This window comes from Pseudophryne corroboree, chromosome 4 (genome assembly GCF_028390025.1).
Source record: "Pseudophryne corroboree isolate aPseCor3 chromosome 4, aPseCor3.hap2, whole genome shotgun sequence".
NCBI classification, from domain to species: domain Eukaryota; kingdom Metazoa; phylum Chordata; class Amphibia; order Anura; family Myobatrachidae; genus Pseudophryne; species Pseudophryne corroboree.
In genome coordinates this window covers 136,786,745-136,804,504 of record NC_086447.1, presented here as the reverse complement: position 1 = coordinate 136,804,504, position 17,760 = coordinate 136,786,745, and the positions used below count along the sequence as shown (strand labels likewise).

At 50.2% G+C, this 17,760-nt stretch overlaps 1 protein-coding gene across 2 annotated transcripts in view; it reads left to right on the top strand.

Moving 5' to 3' along the window:
- The first annotated feature begins 263 nt into the window (after positions 1-263).
- RNF144A (ring finger protein 144A) overlaps positions 264-17,760 on the top strand; it is a 97,237-nt gene continuing 79,740 nt past the window's right edge. The window contains exon 1 of one of the 2 annotated variants that reach the window (XM_063915456.1): positions 264-337. The gene's annotated coding sequence lies outside the window, so the exon portion shown is untranslated. Of the gene's footprint in view, positions 338-759; positions 962-17,760 lie in introns of those variants that run through there. The other variant, XM_063915455.1, reaches the window with a different exon arrangement.

Below are 17,760 nucleotides of genomic sequence, written 5' to 3'. Positions count from 1 at the left end.
CTTTGCTTTCACACTGCCATTTAGAATACAGCTAAGGCACTGCCCTTCCCATCCAAACTATAAATCTGTGCACCATTAACATCTGCAGTGCAACATGGTATTGTCAAGGTGAAACTTATGACTTCTGTCTTTATCCTACAGTAACTCTGAACCAGTCCTTACAGAATATGCCTTGTGTCAGTTTCTTACAGCTCAGAGCTTCTGGTTGTACTGTAAGTAGCATCAACTCCTGCCAGCACTCGATCACACAGCATCTTCTACTGCGCATGAGCAGCTGGGAGCCTGCCTGCATTAAGCTGCTGCTGCTACCACCAGGGCTGTATCTCAATGCCTGCTGGTAAGTAAACCATTGTGGTTATTAATCATCTGTCTCCTGATATCCCTTTGTCTTCTATCTCTTTCCTATCTGACTGCATCCACCCTGCACTGTCCAATCACCTACAGTAGCAATATAAGAATGTCAATGGCCTTTTGCTTGTTGCTTTTAATGTGCAGACCCTAGATCGCTGGGGCTATAGTATGAGCATAGATACAATGCTAAGGCTAGTCCTCAACCTGTATGATCACTACTATTATTACTTTGGCACTCTGCGTTCTGCTGCTGGATCTAATCTGTCATGTATTCCTGCAGCATGCAGGGTGCAATGGGTGATATTCCCTAATAACTGTCTCACTACAGAGACTGAGCGGCATTCAGAGCTGGTGTGATTATCAGCAGCAGATAATGCATGCACCCCCTCCCTCCTCCCTGGGAGCCCTGGTTAGGAGGCTGGCAGCAGGCACTGAGCTCTCTCCCCTCCTCCTCCTCAGGCTGCAGGCGGCGCTGGTGAGGTCACCAGATAAGGAGGAAGAGGAGGGAGGAGGAGAGAGCTCAGTCTGCAGCCTGCCCTGTACCAGCTCCTGGAACTACGGGGCACCCAGAGCAGAGTGCCGCTGTCCGCTGTCAGAAGAAGCAGACTGGGTAAGAGGAGAATGGAGTGTGGGGTGCATAGGGGGGCGGGCACAGCCATAGGGTGATGGTAAGGGGCACAATGGGATACTATTCTTAAGCAGCTGGATGAGACAAAAAAACAAACAAACAAACAAACAAACAAACAAACAGGTAGGACTTATTTGTTAACATATACTTACATAACGCCACCTAATTCCGCTGCGCTTTACAAGGCATATGCTCTATCACTTGTGCCACTGCTTGCTGCACTTTATGTATTTATTATTTGTAAACAGTTGCTTGTAAATGTTGTGTGTATTCTACTCCTGGATACATTGTATCATCATGTTACACGTGAGCGCTGCAGCAGCAGCAGCTCCCTTCCCTTCCTCTGTGCAGCAGTCAGAGGGTTACTGCAGGAGATTGCCTGCACACAATTAGCGGTCTTGTGTTACACAGAGGGGGAGTCAGGTCCCACTCCTAACCCAGGGCTGCACAGTGTACATTGATTGTTCCCTGGGATCTGTGTGCCTGTGACACATGGATGCTAACACCAAGGCAGCCCTCCCACTGCTCATTTGACGAAGACTCCAGCACTTGATTTTGTTTTGGAAATGTGTCAGATCTGCAGTGTTTATATTGGTTTACTGTAAGTGTGACTGGCATTCACAGGAATAGCTTCTGTCAACAAAAGGTATTTACATTTGTCTCCTATAAAATAGCATTGCATCACAAAGCCGAAATAAAAGGGGCATAATCCTTATTTAAAGCAACAGTGGTCCGAGGCTTTGGAATAGTTCCTTATGTGCCCGTTTAGGCCGGCTGTCTAGCCAGAGCTGCTGCTGTCTAGCGGATACAGCTGTTATGGTGAAATGGATATGTGAATACAGTACATGGAGCTACAGTTGGGGTGTCGGAAGTTCTACCCATTTGTGTGTATGTTAGCACTGTGATGTGACCCATTATTAAATGATTATATGACATCAGCCAAAAATCAGGTTTGCAAGCAGGTTTTTTCTTCTTCCAGCATTTAATGCAAAGTCCAAAACATCTGTGTGCTACCAAGACTTTTGTAGAGTCTTCCTATTTAATGCTGCAGTAATAATTTAGCTTGGATTTCAGGTTGTGTGTTATCTTGTCTGTGACACTGGTTTGTCTGCTAGACCCCCTGCTAGTTCTAGGCAGGAAAGGTCAACACTGCAGATGTTAGGGGCTCTCGAGTGGTAGAGTTCAGCGTTACCCCAGGTCTCTGGTGCTGTTTTTGGCATTTGAACTTGTGTACTGCTGCCATCTAGCCATGTCTTGGCATACATGGCATTTCAATCACAAGTGAGGAAGAGGTGATGTGAGCAGCCCAATTATTTTAACATGTAGCTCTTTTTGATGGATAATTATCTGATCTAAGCGTAGCCACCAAGTATAAGTAATCAGGTAGAAATGTAGTTAATATCCCATCAGTCGGGAACCAGGCAGTCAGAATACAGATGCCGAGATCCTGACTGCCGTGAATGCTGACAGCTGCGCCATGGCTATTCCCACTCGTGGATGTCCACGACACCCATCGCTCATTTCACCTGGTGGGTGAAGTGAGCCCCCGTCCCCCTCGCTCAGCACACATCGCACTGTGCTGAGCGGGGGAGAGATCTGTGCTGAGCGGTCTGTGACAGATCGCTCGGCACACATCTCTGTAGTGTGTACTGGCCTTTACAGAGACATCATTGTGTGTAATGTAAATGTGGAGGCAGAGGCGGAACTACCGGCAGGGCAAGCAGTTCGTTGCACTGGGGCCCGCCTCTGTCCAGGGGCCCAAGCATGTAATGAGTCAAACTGACTCATTACATGCCGCTGTGCGCTGTGGGCAACCGCTGCCCGCAGCGCACAGCCGCCCACAGAGGGGAAGAGCAGCGGCACGGACGGGGGAAGGAGGAGGACCGAGGTGAAGGAGGGAGCCGCAGCAGCGCTTTGTTACTGGTGGAGGCGCTGCTGCTGCTGCCCCTCTGCTTCACTATAGGCTGTCTTCCGAGAACAGCCTATAGTGTAGCAGGGGGGCAGCAGCAGCAGCGCCTCCACCAATAACACAGCGCTGCTGCGGCTCCCTCCTCCACCTCGTCTACTGCCCGGGAATCGTCAAGCTGCACGAGGAGCCTGAGCCAGCGGAGAGGGTAAGTATGATTCTACTTACTTTCTTTCTTTCTTTCTTTCTTTCTTTCTTTCTTTCTTTCTTTCTTTCTGTCTCTTTCTTTCTTTCTTTATTTGTTTCTGTCTCTTTATTTGTTGGGACTGCCTGCCGCTATGTGTAAAAATGAGGGACTGCCTACCGCAATGTGTAAAAAGGGGGTACTGCCTGCCGCTATGTGTAAAAATGGGGTACTGCCTGCCGCAATGTGTAAAAAGAGGGGACTGCCTGCCGCAATGTGTAAAAATGGGGAATCTGCCTGCCGCAATGTGTAAAAACGGGGGACTGCCTGCCGCAACGTGTAAAAAGGGGGAATCTGCCTGCCATAATGTGTAACAAGGGCACGCTGTCTGCCGTAATGTGTAACAAGAGCACGCTGTCTGCCGTAATGTGTAACAAGGGCACGCTGTCTGCCGCTATGTGTAAAAAGTGTACGTTGTCTGCCGTTATGTGTAAAAAGGGGGACGCTGTCTGCCGTTATGTGTAAAAAGTGTACGCTGTCTGCCGCTATGTTTAACAAGGGCACGCTGTCTGCCGTTATGTGTAAAAAGTGTACGCTGTCTGCAGTAATGTGTAAAAAGTGCACGCTGTCTGCCGCTATGTGTAACAAGGGCACGCTGTCTGCCGTAATGTATAAAAAGGGGGACGCTGTCTGCCGTAATGTATAAAAAGGGGGACGCTGTCTGCCGTAATGTGTAAAAAGGGGACGCTGTCTGCCGTAATGTGTAAAAAGAGGAATCTGTTCGCTGTAAGGTGTAAAAGGGTCTCTACCTGGTGTAGTGGTGCTACTGTGCAGCGTAATTTGAAGAATGGAGACTACTGTGCACCGTTTTAGGAATTGGTATTATTTTGTGGCCACACCCTCCCCCGCAAAGCCACGCCACTATGTATTTTTGCGCGCGCCTAAGGCGCGCTCTGCCCCTGTTTTGCATACAGGGGTGGGGCTCCGATGCCGTTTCTTGCACACAGTGCTAAAATGTCTAGTTACGGCACTGTTGCTAGGTATCCATTTCTCTGGCCCTGAGCAGGTCCCCCTCACCAGATCCTCTCAAGGGGTGAGGGGGTGGACTTGGATGGGATGGGGGGGGGGGGCAAAGCATTTTGTCGCACCTGGGCCCACCGCTTGCTAGTTCCGCCACTGTGTGGAGGAATACATGGTGGCCTGGAGGGCAGACATCCCGGGAGATAGAGATAAGCTAGCACTTAGGACAGCACAGAACAATAGAGATATGTGTGACAAGGAGAAAATAGCCTTGAGCACAATCTGCAATCTATAGTAAGCAAAAGGCTGAGCAAACAGGTGATTTGGAATAGGGAATGTCAAACAACTTTTACTCCATTTAATTCCATGTTTCTTCAAATGCCGCTCGGTGAAGAGTCCAGTGTACATCTCTAGAGAGAGAGAAGTAAATTGAGATATGACTGCAATAGAATGTACTCTACATAGGAGGCAACTATTATGTGGGCAAAACCAAAAGCTTAGCCAGAACTTTGTGGGCCCCATAGCAGCATTTTGAAGGGGCCCCATTACATTGTTTCTAGAGATTCACCTCTCCGCAGCAGTTGTTCATTTTATGCCTTATAATGATGCCCTAGTTCATTTTCTGAACCCTAGAAGTGCCCTATTTCACTCATTGTAGGACCCTCAAACCAGTTCATATTATGCCCCAGTTGATATGATGTTCCATTATAATGCCTTCCAGTTCATTTTATACCACATTACAATGAGAAGGGCCCTTATGTACCACCCAGTGGTGAAACATGTATATAATACATGTAACTGTGACAAGGAAGATGGGCCACTCTCACCTCTGTGCCCCATAGCAGCTGCACTCCTTGCACCATACGCGCACGTGGGGGGGATGGGTTCCGAGTACCTAGAAACCCCCCTGGCCACCGGTGTATCACCCAACAGCTGACCGATGTTTTCTTCCTTTTTTCTTTGCAAAAGAGTCCGGAGCTTAGCCTCAGGCAGTGACGCAATGCGTGGCTGCAGCAGGCCAGCAGCTGCCTCCATTACGTACACGCAGCGAGGCTGCATGTAGGAGGAGCAGCTCCTCTCCAGCTGGTTACGAGTGGTGGGACTTCTGCGCATGACTTGGTGAGGACATGGTAGCGCCGTCGCTGCTTTGTGTCTTCACTCCACACAATGACTTCCGTGCAGCAGCGAACGCTGGGGGTCATTCCGAATTGATCGTAGCTGTGCTAAATTTAGCACAGCTACGATCAGGCACTCAGACATGTGGGGGGACTCCCAGCACAGGGCTAGTCCGCCCCGCATGTCAGTGCTGTCTGTCTATGGAGGGAGAGGGGGGTGCTGTCTGTCTATGGAGGGAGAGGGGGGTGCTGTCTGTCTATGGAGGGAAAGGGGGGTGCTCTGTCTATGGAGGGAGAGGGGGTGCTGGCTGTCTATGGAGGGAGAGGGGGGTGCTGTCTGTCTATGGAGGGAAAGGGGGGTGCTGTCTGTCTATGGAGGGAAAGGGGGGTGCTCTGTCTATGGAGGGAGAGGGGGTGCTGTCTGTCTATGGAGGGAGAGGGGGGTGCTCTGTCTGTCTATGGAGGGAGAGGGGGGTGCTGTCTGTCTATGGAGGGAGAGGGGGGTGCTGTCTGTCTATGGAGGGAGAGGGGGGTGCTGTCTGTCTATGGAGGGAAAGGGGGGTGCTGTCTGTCTATGGAGGGAGAGGGGGGTGCTGTCTGTCTATGGAGGGAGAGGGGGGTGCTGTCTGTCTATGGAGGGAGAGGGGGGTGCTGTCTGTCTATGGAGGGAAAGGGGGGTGCTCTGTCTATGGAGGGAGAGGGGGTGCTGGCTGTCTATGGAGGGAGAGGGGGTGCTGGCTGTCTATGGAGGGAGAGGGGGTGCTGTCTGTCTATGGAGGGAGAGGAGGGTGCTGTCTGTCTATGGAGGGAGAGGAGGGTGCTGTCTGTCTATGGAGGGAGAAGGGGGTGCTGTCTGTCTATGGAGGGAGAAGGGGGTGCTGTCTGTCTATGGAGGGAGAAGAGGGTGCTGTCTGTCTATGGAGGGAGAGGGGGGGTGCTGTCTATCTGGAGGGAGAGGGGGTGCTGTCTGTCTATGGAGGGAGAGGAGGGTGCTGTCTGTCTATGAGGGAGAAGGGGGTGCTGTCTGTCTATGGAGGGAGAGGGGGTGCGCTGGCTGTCTGTGGAGGGAGAGGGGGGTACTGGCTGTCTGTGGAGGGAGAAGGGGGTGCTGTCTGTCTATGGAGGGAGAGGGGGTGCGCTGGCTGTCTGTGGAGGGAGAGGGGGGTGCTGGCTGTCTGTAGAGGGAGAGGGGGGTGCTGTCTGTAGAGGGAGAGGGGGGTGCTGTCTGTCTATGGAGGGAGAGGGGGGTGCTCTGTCTGTCTATGGAGGGAGAGGGGGGTGCTGTCTGTCTATGGAGGGAGAGGGGGTGCGCTGGCTGTCTGTGAAGGGAGAGGGGGGTGCTGGCTGTCTGTGGAGGGAGAGGGGGGTGCTGTCTGTCTGTGGAGGGAGAGGGGGGTGCTGTCTGTCTATGGAGGGAGAGGGGGGTGCTGTCTGTCTATGGAGGGAGAGGGGGTGCGCTGGCTGTCTGTGAAGGGAGAGGGGGTGCTGGCTGTCTGTGGAGGGAGAGGGGGGTGCTCTGTCTGTCTATGGAGGGAGAGGGGGTGCTGTCTGTCTATGGAGGGAGAGGAGGGTGCTGTCTGTCTATGGAGGGAGAAGGGGGTGCTGTCTGTCTATGGAGGGAGAGGGGGTGCGCTGGCTGTCTATGGAGGGAGAGGGGGGTGCTGTCTGTCTATGGAGGGAGAGGGGGGTGCTGTCTGTCTATGGAGGGAGAGGGGGGTGCTGTCTGTCTATGGAGGGAGAGGGGGTGCTGTCTGTCTATGGAGGGAGAGGGGGGTGCTGTCTGTCTATGGAGGGAGAGGAGGGTGCTGTCTGTCTATGGAGGGAGAAGGGGGTGCTGTCTGTCTGTGGAGGGAGAGGGGGTGCGCTGGCTGTCTGTGGAGGGAGAGGGGGGTGCTGTCTGTCTGTGGAGGGAGAGGGGGGTGCTGTCTGTCTGTGGAGGGAGAGGGGGGTGCTGTCTGTCTATGGAGGGAGAGGGGGGTGCTCTGTCTGTCTATGGAGGGAGAGGGGGGTGCTGTCTGTCTATGGAGGGAGAGGGGGGTGCTGTCTGTCTATGGAGGGAGAGGGGGTGCTGGCTGCCTATGGAGGGAGAGGAGGGTGCTGTCTGTCTATGGAGGGAGAGGGGGTGCGCTGGCTGTCTGTGGAGGGAGAGGGGGTGCTGTCTGTCTATGGAGGGAGAGGGGGGTGCTGTCTGTCTATGGAGGGAGAGGGGGGTGCTGTCTGTCTATGGAGGGAGAGGGGGTGCTGTCTGTCTATGGAGGGAGAGGGGGGTGCTGTCTGTCTATGGAGGGAGAGGAGGGTGCTGTCTGTCTATGGAGGGAGAAGGGGGTGCTGTCTGTCTGTGGAGGGAGAGGGGGTGCGCTGGCTGTCTGTGGAGGGAGAGGGGGGTGCTGGCTGTCTGTGGAGGGAGAGGGGGGTGCTGTCTGTCTGTGGAGGGAGAGGGGGGTGCTGTCTGTCTATGGAGGGAGAGGGGGGTGCTCTGTCTGTCTATGGAGGGAGAGGGGGGTGCTGTCTGTCTATGGAGGGAGAGGGGGGTGCTGTCTGTCTATGGAGGGAGAGGGGGGTGCTGTCTGTCTATGGAGGGAGAGGGGGTGCTGTCTGTCTATGGAGGGAGAGGGGGGTGCTGTCTGTCTATGGAGGGAGAGGAGGGTGCTCTGTCTGTCTATGGAGGGAGAGGGGGGTGCTGTCTGTCTATGGAGGGAGAGGGGGGTGCTCTGTCTGTCTATGGAGGGAGAGGGGGGTGCTGTCTGTCTATGGAGGGAGAGGGGGGTGCTGTCTGTCTATGGAGGGAGAGGGGGTGCTGGCTGCCTATGGAGGGAGAGGAGGGTGCTGTCTGTCTATGGAGGGAGAGGGGGTGCGCTGTCTGTCTGTGGAGGGAGAGGGGGTGCTATCTGTCTATGGAGGGAGAGGGGGGTGCTTTCTGTCTATGGAGGGAGAGGGGGTGCTGTCTGTCTATGGAGGGAGAGGGGGGTGCTGTCTGTCTATGGAGGGAGAGGGGGTGCGCTGGCTGTCTGTGGAGGGAGAGGGGGGTGCTGGCTTTCTGTGGAGGGAGAGGGGGGTGCTGGCTGTCTATGGAGGGAGAGGGGGGTGCTCTGTCTGTCTATGGAGGGAGACGGGGGTGCTCTGTCTGTCTATGGAGAGAGAGGGGGGTGCTGTCTGTCTATGGAGGGAGAGGGGGTGCTCTGTCTATGGAGGGAGAGGGGGTGCTCTGTCTATCTATGGAGGGAATATACATTTTTATATATATATATATATATATATATATATATATATATATAGTGTGTGTGTTGCACACACGTGGAAACTATCCCCCCGCCCCAAATCCTGCGTTTGCCCCTGTGCACCTATTTCAGCTACGCGCTGTGGTGGAACCAATATTCACGGTTTGGGAGATATAGGGACTTAAAATTTCAACCTGTTGTAAAGCATTTTTTTTTTTTTTTTTTTACACTAAAGTGGTGCTGTTACGTCATTGTGACCAGTGGGGATAAGAACATTTTTTATTTTTAAATCCCTATTGCAGTGGAGGACAAGTGGGGCTTGTCCTCCACAGTTTTAACATGTATACGGAGGATGAACCCTACTCAACCTCCACAGCAAAGGAGGAGTTAAAGTAATATCAGATGCTGCTAATATCTATAATACACTATGAAAAATAATTTCCCCATTGTGTGATCACAAATTTTTCCTTTCTTAGACCTGTTTTTCTGGCTATTCTACATATGAAAAGTATTATGCATTAAACAAGACAGTAGAATTGCACATTTTTATTATGCTGACCTACTTTGCTTGATCATTTCACCTGATATGGGCAGAACTGCAATGTCTGGAGGAGTTGGTTGACCAAGTCTTTAGTGGACATTCCGGTTACTAGGGTAACAGGTTGTGTGGCTCAGGCCTGTATTCCGGAATGCAAATTTAAAAGAAAAACAAATTACCAGATTTATCCTTTCTCCCGACCAACATCTCTCAGAAATACATTTTAGATCTATACTTTATTTATTTTACAGATCGATAATAAATATTTTAGGATGAATGCATGGAAACAGTAATTGTTTAATGCACTATTGCTAATTTTGCACAGTAGTTACACATTTGTGTATAATTTGTCACTGTACTTATTGAAGTTCAGTTGAAAATTTCATTTATTTCTGTAGTTTATGTAGAGGGCATTTGTGTTGTAAGGAGCCAAATTGGCAAATTTGTTCCCATTCATTCAAAAGTTAGATCCGTGACAATGCATTTTGTAATACTAGTGAGGTTTATAACTGTGGCAGTATACACTTTAGAATGTAAGCTCTCACGAGCAGGGTCCTCTTCCCTCATGTGCTTTTACGTCTCTTACTTAACCTATCTTCTTTTCAATACTCCCTTTGATGGCTCAAATCCCTCGGTTTTCTGCCACCGATACTTATTTCAGTGCTGTTTACTGACACAGCTATGTTTATATACCCTGTACTTGTCCTATATTGTATTGAATTGTAAGCAGGGTCGGACTGGCCCACAGGGGTACCAGGGAAACCACCGATAGGCCCCACTGCCTGATGGCCCACTCCTTCCTCTAGGGATATGGTTCCAGACTGTGCACTTGTATTATACATGGTAGATATGTTGCATTACACTGCACTAAACTATTGTGTATTTCAAGCCTCTGTGGAGGCTGGCCACACCCCCTTTGTAGGCTGGCCACACCCCTATGTATGGGCCCCTATAACTGCATCCCCCTGGTGGGCCCTTCATGCCCCAGTCCAACACTGATTGTAAGTCACTGTCTTCATGTTTTGCTTATTTGTTTACTCCGTAATTGGGCGCTGCGGATCCTATGTGGGGCCATATAAATAAAGGATAATAATAATACATTGCAACCAAGTCACTGAAGTTGCAGGTGTTATTTTAGATGTATGTAATGCTGCATTCAGACTGCAAATGCCGGATCCTACCCGGTAAGACAAACGTGTACTTACCGGGTGGGATCCGGCATTTGCACTTCGCTGCTGGCTTTCCGACCCGGCAATATACCGGGTTGGTTGCCATAACAACGGAGCGCGCAGCAGGGGCGGGGGTGGAGGCGGCGTCGGGAGATGAGCTCATCTCCAGCGCCGCCTCTCCCTATCTTGTGAATGGGAACCGTGTCGCATCGACACGGCTCCCATTCACACCGCACCTGACCCGGTAATCAACCCGGGTAAAACCCTTCTTTTTTACCGGGTTGATTTACCGGGTCAGGCGACCCGCTAAATCAGCCAGTGTGCTTTCACATCGCACACTGACCCGGTTCGACACGGCAATATGCCGTGTCGGTACCGGGTTATTTGTGCGATGTGAAAGGGGTATAATTTGCACTGACCCGCACATCCTGTCCTATAGACGCTGTTTTAAGGAAGTCCGTTCTCTTCCTGCATCTGTAAAAGCAAAGATCTGTTCTTCACTTGTCACATTAATAAAAATGAATTGTAGTCATAGAAACAATCTGTAAGACGAGCCTTTAAGTCCTATGTAGCTTTCATGTTTGCATGCTTAATCAGAGAAGTTCAAATCCCTCAGGTTTTACTGAAAAGCCCCATTCATCCCTCTTCTCCAGAACTCTGCCTGCTCTCTTCTGACACATTCCTCAAGTTTCTCCTCCCTTAAAGGGCTACTTAAAGCTAAATACAAGTTGATTTTTATAAAAGAGCATCTAATAACGTTCACACTGCCTTGCCTACTCTCACGGAATTGCTATTGAAGGAGTTGGGATAGGGGCTTGCTGATGTGACTCGCTGCCAATCATGTCATCCTGACGTCAGCCACTGTGGCATTATGCCAGGATTTGTGGCATCGCTCACTACTTGCACCTCCCTTCCAAGACCCCAAAATTGTGAAGTTTTCCATATACACGGTATCCGGACTCCAGGTCGACAGCACAAAGGTCGACACACCTTAGGTCGACGCCAATTGGTCGACATGCCTTAGGTCGACATGGGCAAAATGTCGACAGGAACAAGGTCGACATGGAAAAAGGTCGACATGAGTTTTACACGATTTTTTCCTTTTTTTTAACCTTTTCATACTTAACGATCCACGTGGACTACGATTGGAACGGTAATCTGTGCGGAGCGAAGCGGTAGCGGAGCGAAGGCACCATGCCCGAAGCATGGCGAGCCATGCGAGGGGACGCAGTGCACTAATTGGGGTTCCCGGTCACTCTACGAAGAAAACGACACCAAAAAAACCTCATGTCGACATTTTTCCATGTCGACCTTGTTCCTGTCGACCTTTTGTCCATGTCGACCTAAGGTGTGTCGACCAATTGGTGTCGACCTTTGTGCTGTCGACCCTCAGTACCAGACCCCATATACACGTATGCACACACCAATGTACACACATACAGGGCGGGATGTACAGTACTAAGCGGAAAATGCGGTAAACCCTCTGTTTACCGCATTTTCCTGATGTACTAACCCCCGTCTGACAGGTCAGCACCGCGGCGGGGTTCGCCAGCTTTAGCTGGCGATAGTCCATAGAAGCCTATGGGCTTCTCTCCGCGGCGCTGTGTGAGGGATCCGATCGGATCCCTCCCAGCATGCCCTGCGGCCGCTCCCGTCACCCCACGCATGCGCAGACTGACTTCTGGGGCCGAATCCCGGAAGTCAGGCTGCCGCTGTGCATCGCGGAGGACAGCTCTTATCGGAAGAGCTGTACTCCGCAATGCTGATCGCATATGTTAGTACATATGCGATCAGCATCGTGGCGCAGGGCGGCGATGTACATTAGTACATCCCGCCCACAGTATGTATGTGAATGCATACCAAAGCAGAACTGGTCCACAGTAAGTGGCCAGTGGGCAATTAGCCATCAGCATCCAGTAGTTGCTACACACATACCTACAATAGATGTAAGCGGGGTATGGTGCCATAACTAATCTTGACAACAGTAAGAGGAGTCAGAAACAGATAGTTAAAGGGAAACCCTATATCCCAGGAGCGGCATAGGGAGTGATTTAGACCCGATCGCTGCTGAGCGTTTTCGCACAGCGGGGCGATCAGGTAGTACCTGCGTTTGCATCGCAATGCGCACGTGTGTCAGACAGCAAGAAAGGGTCAGCGACAGGATGGTGCGAAAAAATCAGAGCGCATGGGCGTTTGCAAGGTGATTGACAGGAGGAGGCCGTCCATGGGTGGTAACTGACCGTTTACTGGGAGTGTCCGGAAAAATGCAGGTGTGTCCAAGCGTTTTCAGGGAGGTTGTCTGACGTCAGCTCCGGCCCCGACCAGCCTGTTCTCATCGCACTGTAGGAGTAAGTCCTGGGCTGTGCAGAGACTACACGCAGTGGATTTTTGCAGCTCTGTGTACACATGGAATCGCACACTTGCACGGTGAATTTACACTCCCTCCTAGGGGCGTCGACTATCCGAGCGCATGACAGCAAAGTTTTGCAGCCCAGCGATCAGGTCTGAATTACCCCTTAGTCTGCCTAATCTTGTGGCTCAGGAATAGTGACCCTGTGACCTGAGTGATGGAGTAAGCCCGTCCAGTCATACATAGGGGCAGATGTATAATTTATCACATTTGGATTGCGATCCTCCCCTCCTGTCTTCGGGTGCTTACGAGTATTAACTTGTGCTCGCATACATCAAATCTACTTGCCGGGACAGCTCTTCCGAACTAGGCACTTGAAATACCCCTGTGCAGCCATCGGCCTCTGCATTCCGCAAGTAACGGAGACAAACAATCGCTCTCGGGTGATTTGTCCGAAAAGAAGACCACTGGATTCAGTAGCCCAGCCCATCCCATCTAATAATTCTAGCTTTGGAAGCAGTTACCGCATTTCATACATCCTGCCATTAATCACTATGCAGATGCTCAGATGCTCCCTGCATCTAGTCTTGCACACCAGTGCCTACTAGGTTGCTTAGTGCATAGGAGAAGCCCACATTTTCTCTTTACAAAGAGTTGTGAATGATTTCATGTTGTTCATCAAACCTGGTTAGAACAATACCGCACAGTCACCAAATAATGCAATGGAATTGTGAGATTCCCCTTAATGATTCTGGAAACCCCAGGCTGCATCACACTACCCCCGCTGCTGCCAAGTCCCACGGCCAGTTATGACTTACTGTATTTATGTGATGCAATTGGGGATTTCCATCCTCTTTGAAACTGGAATTGATTTTTCCTGTTATTTGTACAGTGTGTGTATACAGATATCTGGGGATTCTTGAAGTGGTGAACACTTTCCAAAAAACTTGTATAAGTACTTCCTAAGATGGGAATAGATGTGATGTGTTCATCTTACTAATGGTCCTCTCTTTCTGACCCTTCAGTTGGTGTAGCATTATTAGCGTATATTCATAGTACTACGCCTGACCAGAAGGTGAAAGGACATAAATGCACAATTACAGAGAGGAAAGCCATCGTAGGTCAATGGCAGTGCGAAGGGGCTTTTGGTATCCGGACTCCAGGTCGACACCCATAGGTCGACAGTGGGTAGGTTGACACTACAAATAGGTCGACGGGCACAAGATTAACATGAAAAAAGGTCGATATGAGCCTTTCACAATTTTTTTGAAAAACTTTTTGTCATACTTTATGATCCACGTGGACTACGATTGGGAACGGTAACCTATGCCGAGCGCATCGGTTGCAGAGCGAGGCACCTTGCTCACAGCATGGCGAGCGACGCGAGCCATGCAAGGGGAAGCCGTGCATTAATTGGGGTTTCCGGTCACTTGACGGAGAAAACAACACAAAAAAAAACACATAAAAAACCCACGTCGACCTTGTGCATGTCGACCTATCTGTAGTGTCGACCTACCCACCGTCGACCAGTGGGTGTTGACCTAATTGGTGTCGACCATGAATCTCATACCCGGGGCTTTTGCTGTAGGCACAGTTCATATTATGTTCATGCAAATGCATCTTATTCAGAGCAGCAGTCAGACATATATAAGCCTGCTTGGAAGCAAATACTCACTGATGATGATGACTTATCTCAAACCAGGGGCATATGCTGCTCTTTGCATGTGTGGAAATATTTACTATTAACTATTTATCTTTTTTCTTATTTTATTTATTTTTTAGAGTAATTTTTGCTTATTTTGTTGCCAACTCAACATTAGCCACTAACGGGCCTATTTACTAAGGCTTGGAGAGAGATAAAGTAACAACCAACCAGCTCCTAACTGTAATTTTTCAAACGTAGCCTGTAACATGGCAGCTAGGAGCTGATTGGTTGGTGCTTTGGGTGTGATTTAGACCTGATCGCTGGGCTGCTAAATTTGTTGTGCTGTGTTCAGATAGTCACCGCCCAAGGGGAGTGTGTATTCGCCGTGCAAGTGTGCGATCGCATCTGTGCGCTGAGCTGCGTAAAATCCCTCCAGTCAGCAGACAGCTGCAAATCCGTTCGCACCTCACTCACCAGTGAATGTTTTTTTTTTCCCTGTGTGCAGTCTGTGCGCAGCCCAGGACTTACTCCTACAGGCTGATCGGGTCTGGAGCTGACGTCACACACCCACCCTGAAAATGCTTGGGCGCGCCTGCGTTTTCCCTGACACTCCCAGAAAACAGTCAGTTACAGTATCACCCACAAACTGCCTCTTCCTGTCAATCAGCATACGAACGGCTGTGGTGATTGAAATTTTCGCACCAGCCTGTCGCTGTCCGACAATGGCTGTTGTCTGCCGACATGCGTGCGCATTGCAGTGCATGTGCAGTCTATCGCTTATCGTCCACTGTGCGAAAATGCACAGCAGCAATCACCTCCTGAATCGCCCCCATTATCTCTGCCAACGTTATCACTCTCCAACGCTTAGTACATAGACCCCTAAATCTTTTAACTCTTTTCTGTTAATGATTATTTTCAAAAGGAAGCATGCATGAGATGTGTGAACAGTACTTGGGTATGCAGTACGTGTACTTGATTTTAATTTGACATTTTTTGGCACTCCTGGCTAGCCCCTCTACAGAAGTGGTATTCAACATGTGGTCTGCAACCATGGACATTTGTGAGAAGCAGTAGTGCAGTCTTTGTCCTCCTGTGTCGTCACATTGTACATTGTCTCACACTCATTCTATGGACACCCTAAGTCCTTGTCATTCTTCAGAAGGAAGAAGTACAGTATTGCTACATGAAGGGGAGGGGAGAATATGGTGATACAGGGCGGAAGAGGGAAGAATGCGGTGCTTAAGGGGAGGGGAACATGAGGGGAACATGTGCTGCTAGAGAACAGAGATATGAGAATTTGGTGCTATAGGCGAATAGGGGATAATGTATTGCTACATGGAGGTGAGGGAAAAAATGTGCTGCTACAGGGTAGATAAAGGTAATATGCTGCTACAGAGAACAAATGGTGAGAATGTGGTGCTACACAGGGTGAGAGGAGAATGTATTGCTACATTTAGGAGAGGGGAGAATGTGGTGCAACATCACACCCTTCAACATTTTACACCAAAAAATTGGTACAAATTAGGAAAAGGGGAGTGGCCACGGGTAAATGGGCGTGGTCTCACCCCTTTTCCTATACATTCAATGGGAGTTTGGAGAGCCAAAAATCGGTACAGACCACAACTAAAAAGGTACAGTTGCAGGGCATGCAACATGGGTAGAATGTGGTGCTAAAGTTCATGGTGAGAGAGGAGAATGTGGTGCTACATGTGGGAGTGTGGAATATGTGGTGTCACAGGAGGCAGAGGGAAGAATGTTGTGCTACATAGGGAGATGAAAGAATGTGGTGCTACAGTGAGGAGAGGGAAGAATTTGGTGCTACATGGGGAGTGTGGAGAATGTGGTGTAAGGGGGGGAGAGGGGAGAATGTGGTACTAAAGGGGGGGGGGGGGAGAAGAATGTGCTACTATAGTGAGAAGAGAGGAAATGTTGTGCTGCGGGATGCGGTCAAGATCCCGCCGGGACAGGATCCTGCCGGTCGAAATACCGACCCTGGGATCCCGACCAGCACAATCCCGACATATTCTCCCTCTGTGGGTGTCCACGACACCCATAGAGGGAGAATAAATTAGTGTGCCGAGCGTAACGAGGCACCGTGCCCGCAGCGGGGCGAGTGCAGCGAGCCCAAAAGGGGCTACGTTGCACTCGCCCCCCTGTCGGGATTGTGCCAGTCGGGATCCCGGTGTCGGTATTCCGACCGCCGGGATCCTGTCTGGCAGGATTTCGTACTGATCCCTGTGCTGCAATGGGAAAGGTAACAATGTGGGAGGTAGGCCCAACTGCGGCAACTTGACATCAGACGCTGGGTTAAGTGTTGTCTCAGGAGGAAAATGAAGGAAGAATGCGATGCTAGAGAGGGGAGATAATACAGAGGAGAGAATGTGGTGCTATGTGGGGAGAGAGCGGAGAATGTGCTACAACAGGGTGGAGAGGTAGGGCCGCGACTAAAGCACATTTAACCATAGATTCAGGGTTAAGTGCCCCGAGCTACAGGTTAACGTGACCGCGGTAAGGGCAGAAAGCCCTACTTACTGGGGATTTCTACACCTTGCTCCAGAAGGTGTGAACAGAAATCCGCAGTAAGTGCAGCATTCATGTACGGTAATTGAATCTGGCCCATAGTTTACCCTGTAAATCCTTACTGTTTGGTGTGTACAGCTACCCTATGTTATTTAATCAAGGAATTCCGAATATTTGTGACTGAGCTAAGAATAACTGTGCTTAATAAATGTTGAGAAATAAAGTCTCTATTACTATAGGTGTTAAAAAAAAATAAACTACGTTTATTCCTGGAAAATTGTTTTCTGAAAAAAATAAAAGATTTTAGTCAGTGGGATTTGCCTCTTACAGGTTGTCTAGTATATTTTATAATAATACTAATAGCACCTCTTGTGGACCCTGTGAATAAATCCCTGTTGTCCTGTATTGCTTTTCATCTGATGACGCACATGGCATTCATTCTGTGAAAAGTTTTTTTTTTTTTTTTTTCAGAAACACTTTCTGCCCTTCATGTTCAGTATATTAACAGTGAAACGCCTTACCACATATTTCTCTATCGTCCTAGTGGATGCTGGGGTTCCTGAAAGGACCATGGGGAATAGCGGCTCCGCAGGAGACAGGGCACAAAAAGTAAAGCTTTAGGATCAGGTGGTGTGCACTGGCTCCTCCCCCTATGACCCTCCTCCAAGCCTCAGTTAGATTTTTGTGCCCGGCCGAGAAGGGTGCAATCTAGGTGGCTCTCCTAAAGAGCTGCTTAGAAAAGTTTAGCTTAGGTTTTTTTATTTTACAGTGAGTCCTGCTGGCAACAGGATCACTGCAACGAGGGACTTAGGGGAGAAGAAGTGAACTCACCTGCGTGCAGGATGGATTGGCTTCTTTGGCTACTGGACATTGGCTCCAGAGGGACGATCACAGGTACAGCCTGGATGGTCACCGGAGCCTCGCCGCCGGCCCCCTTGCAGATGCTGAAACAAGAAGAAGGTCCAGAATCGGCGGCATGAAGACTCCTCAGTCTTCTTAAGGTAGCGCACAGCACTGCAGCTGTGCGCCATTTCCTCTCAGCACACTTCACACGGCAGTCACTGAGGGTGCAGGGCGCTGGGAGGGGGGCGCCCTGGGAGGCAATGAAAACCTATT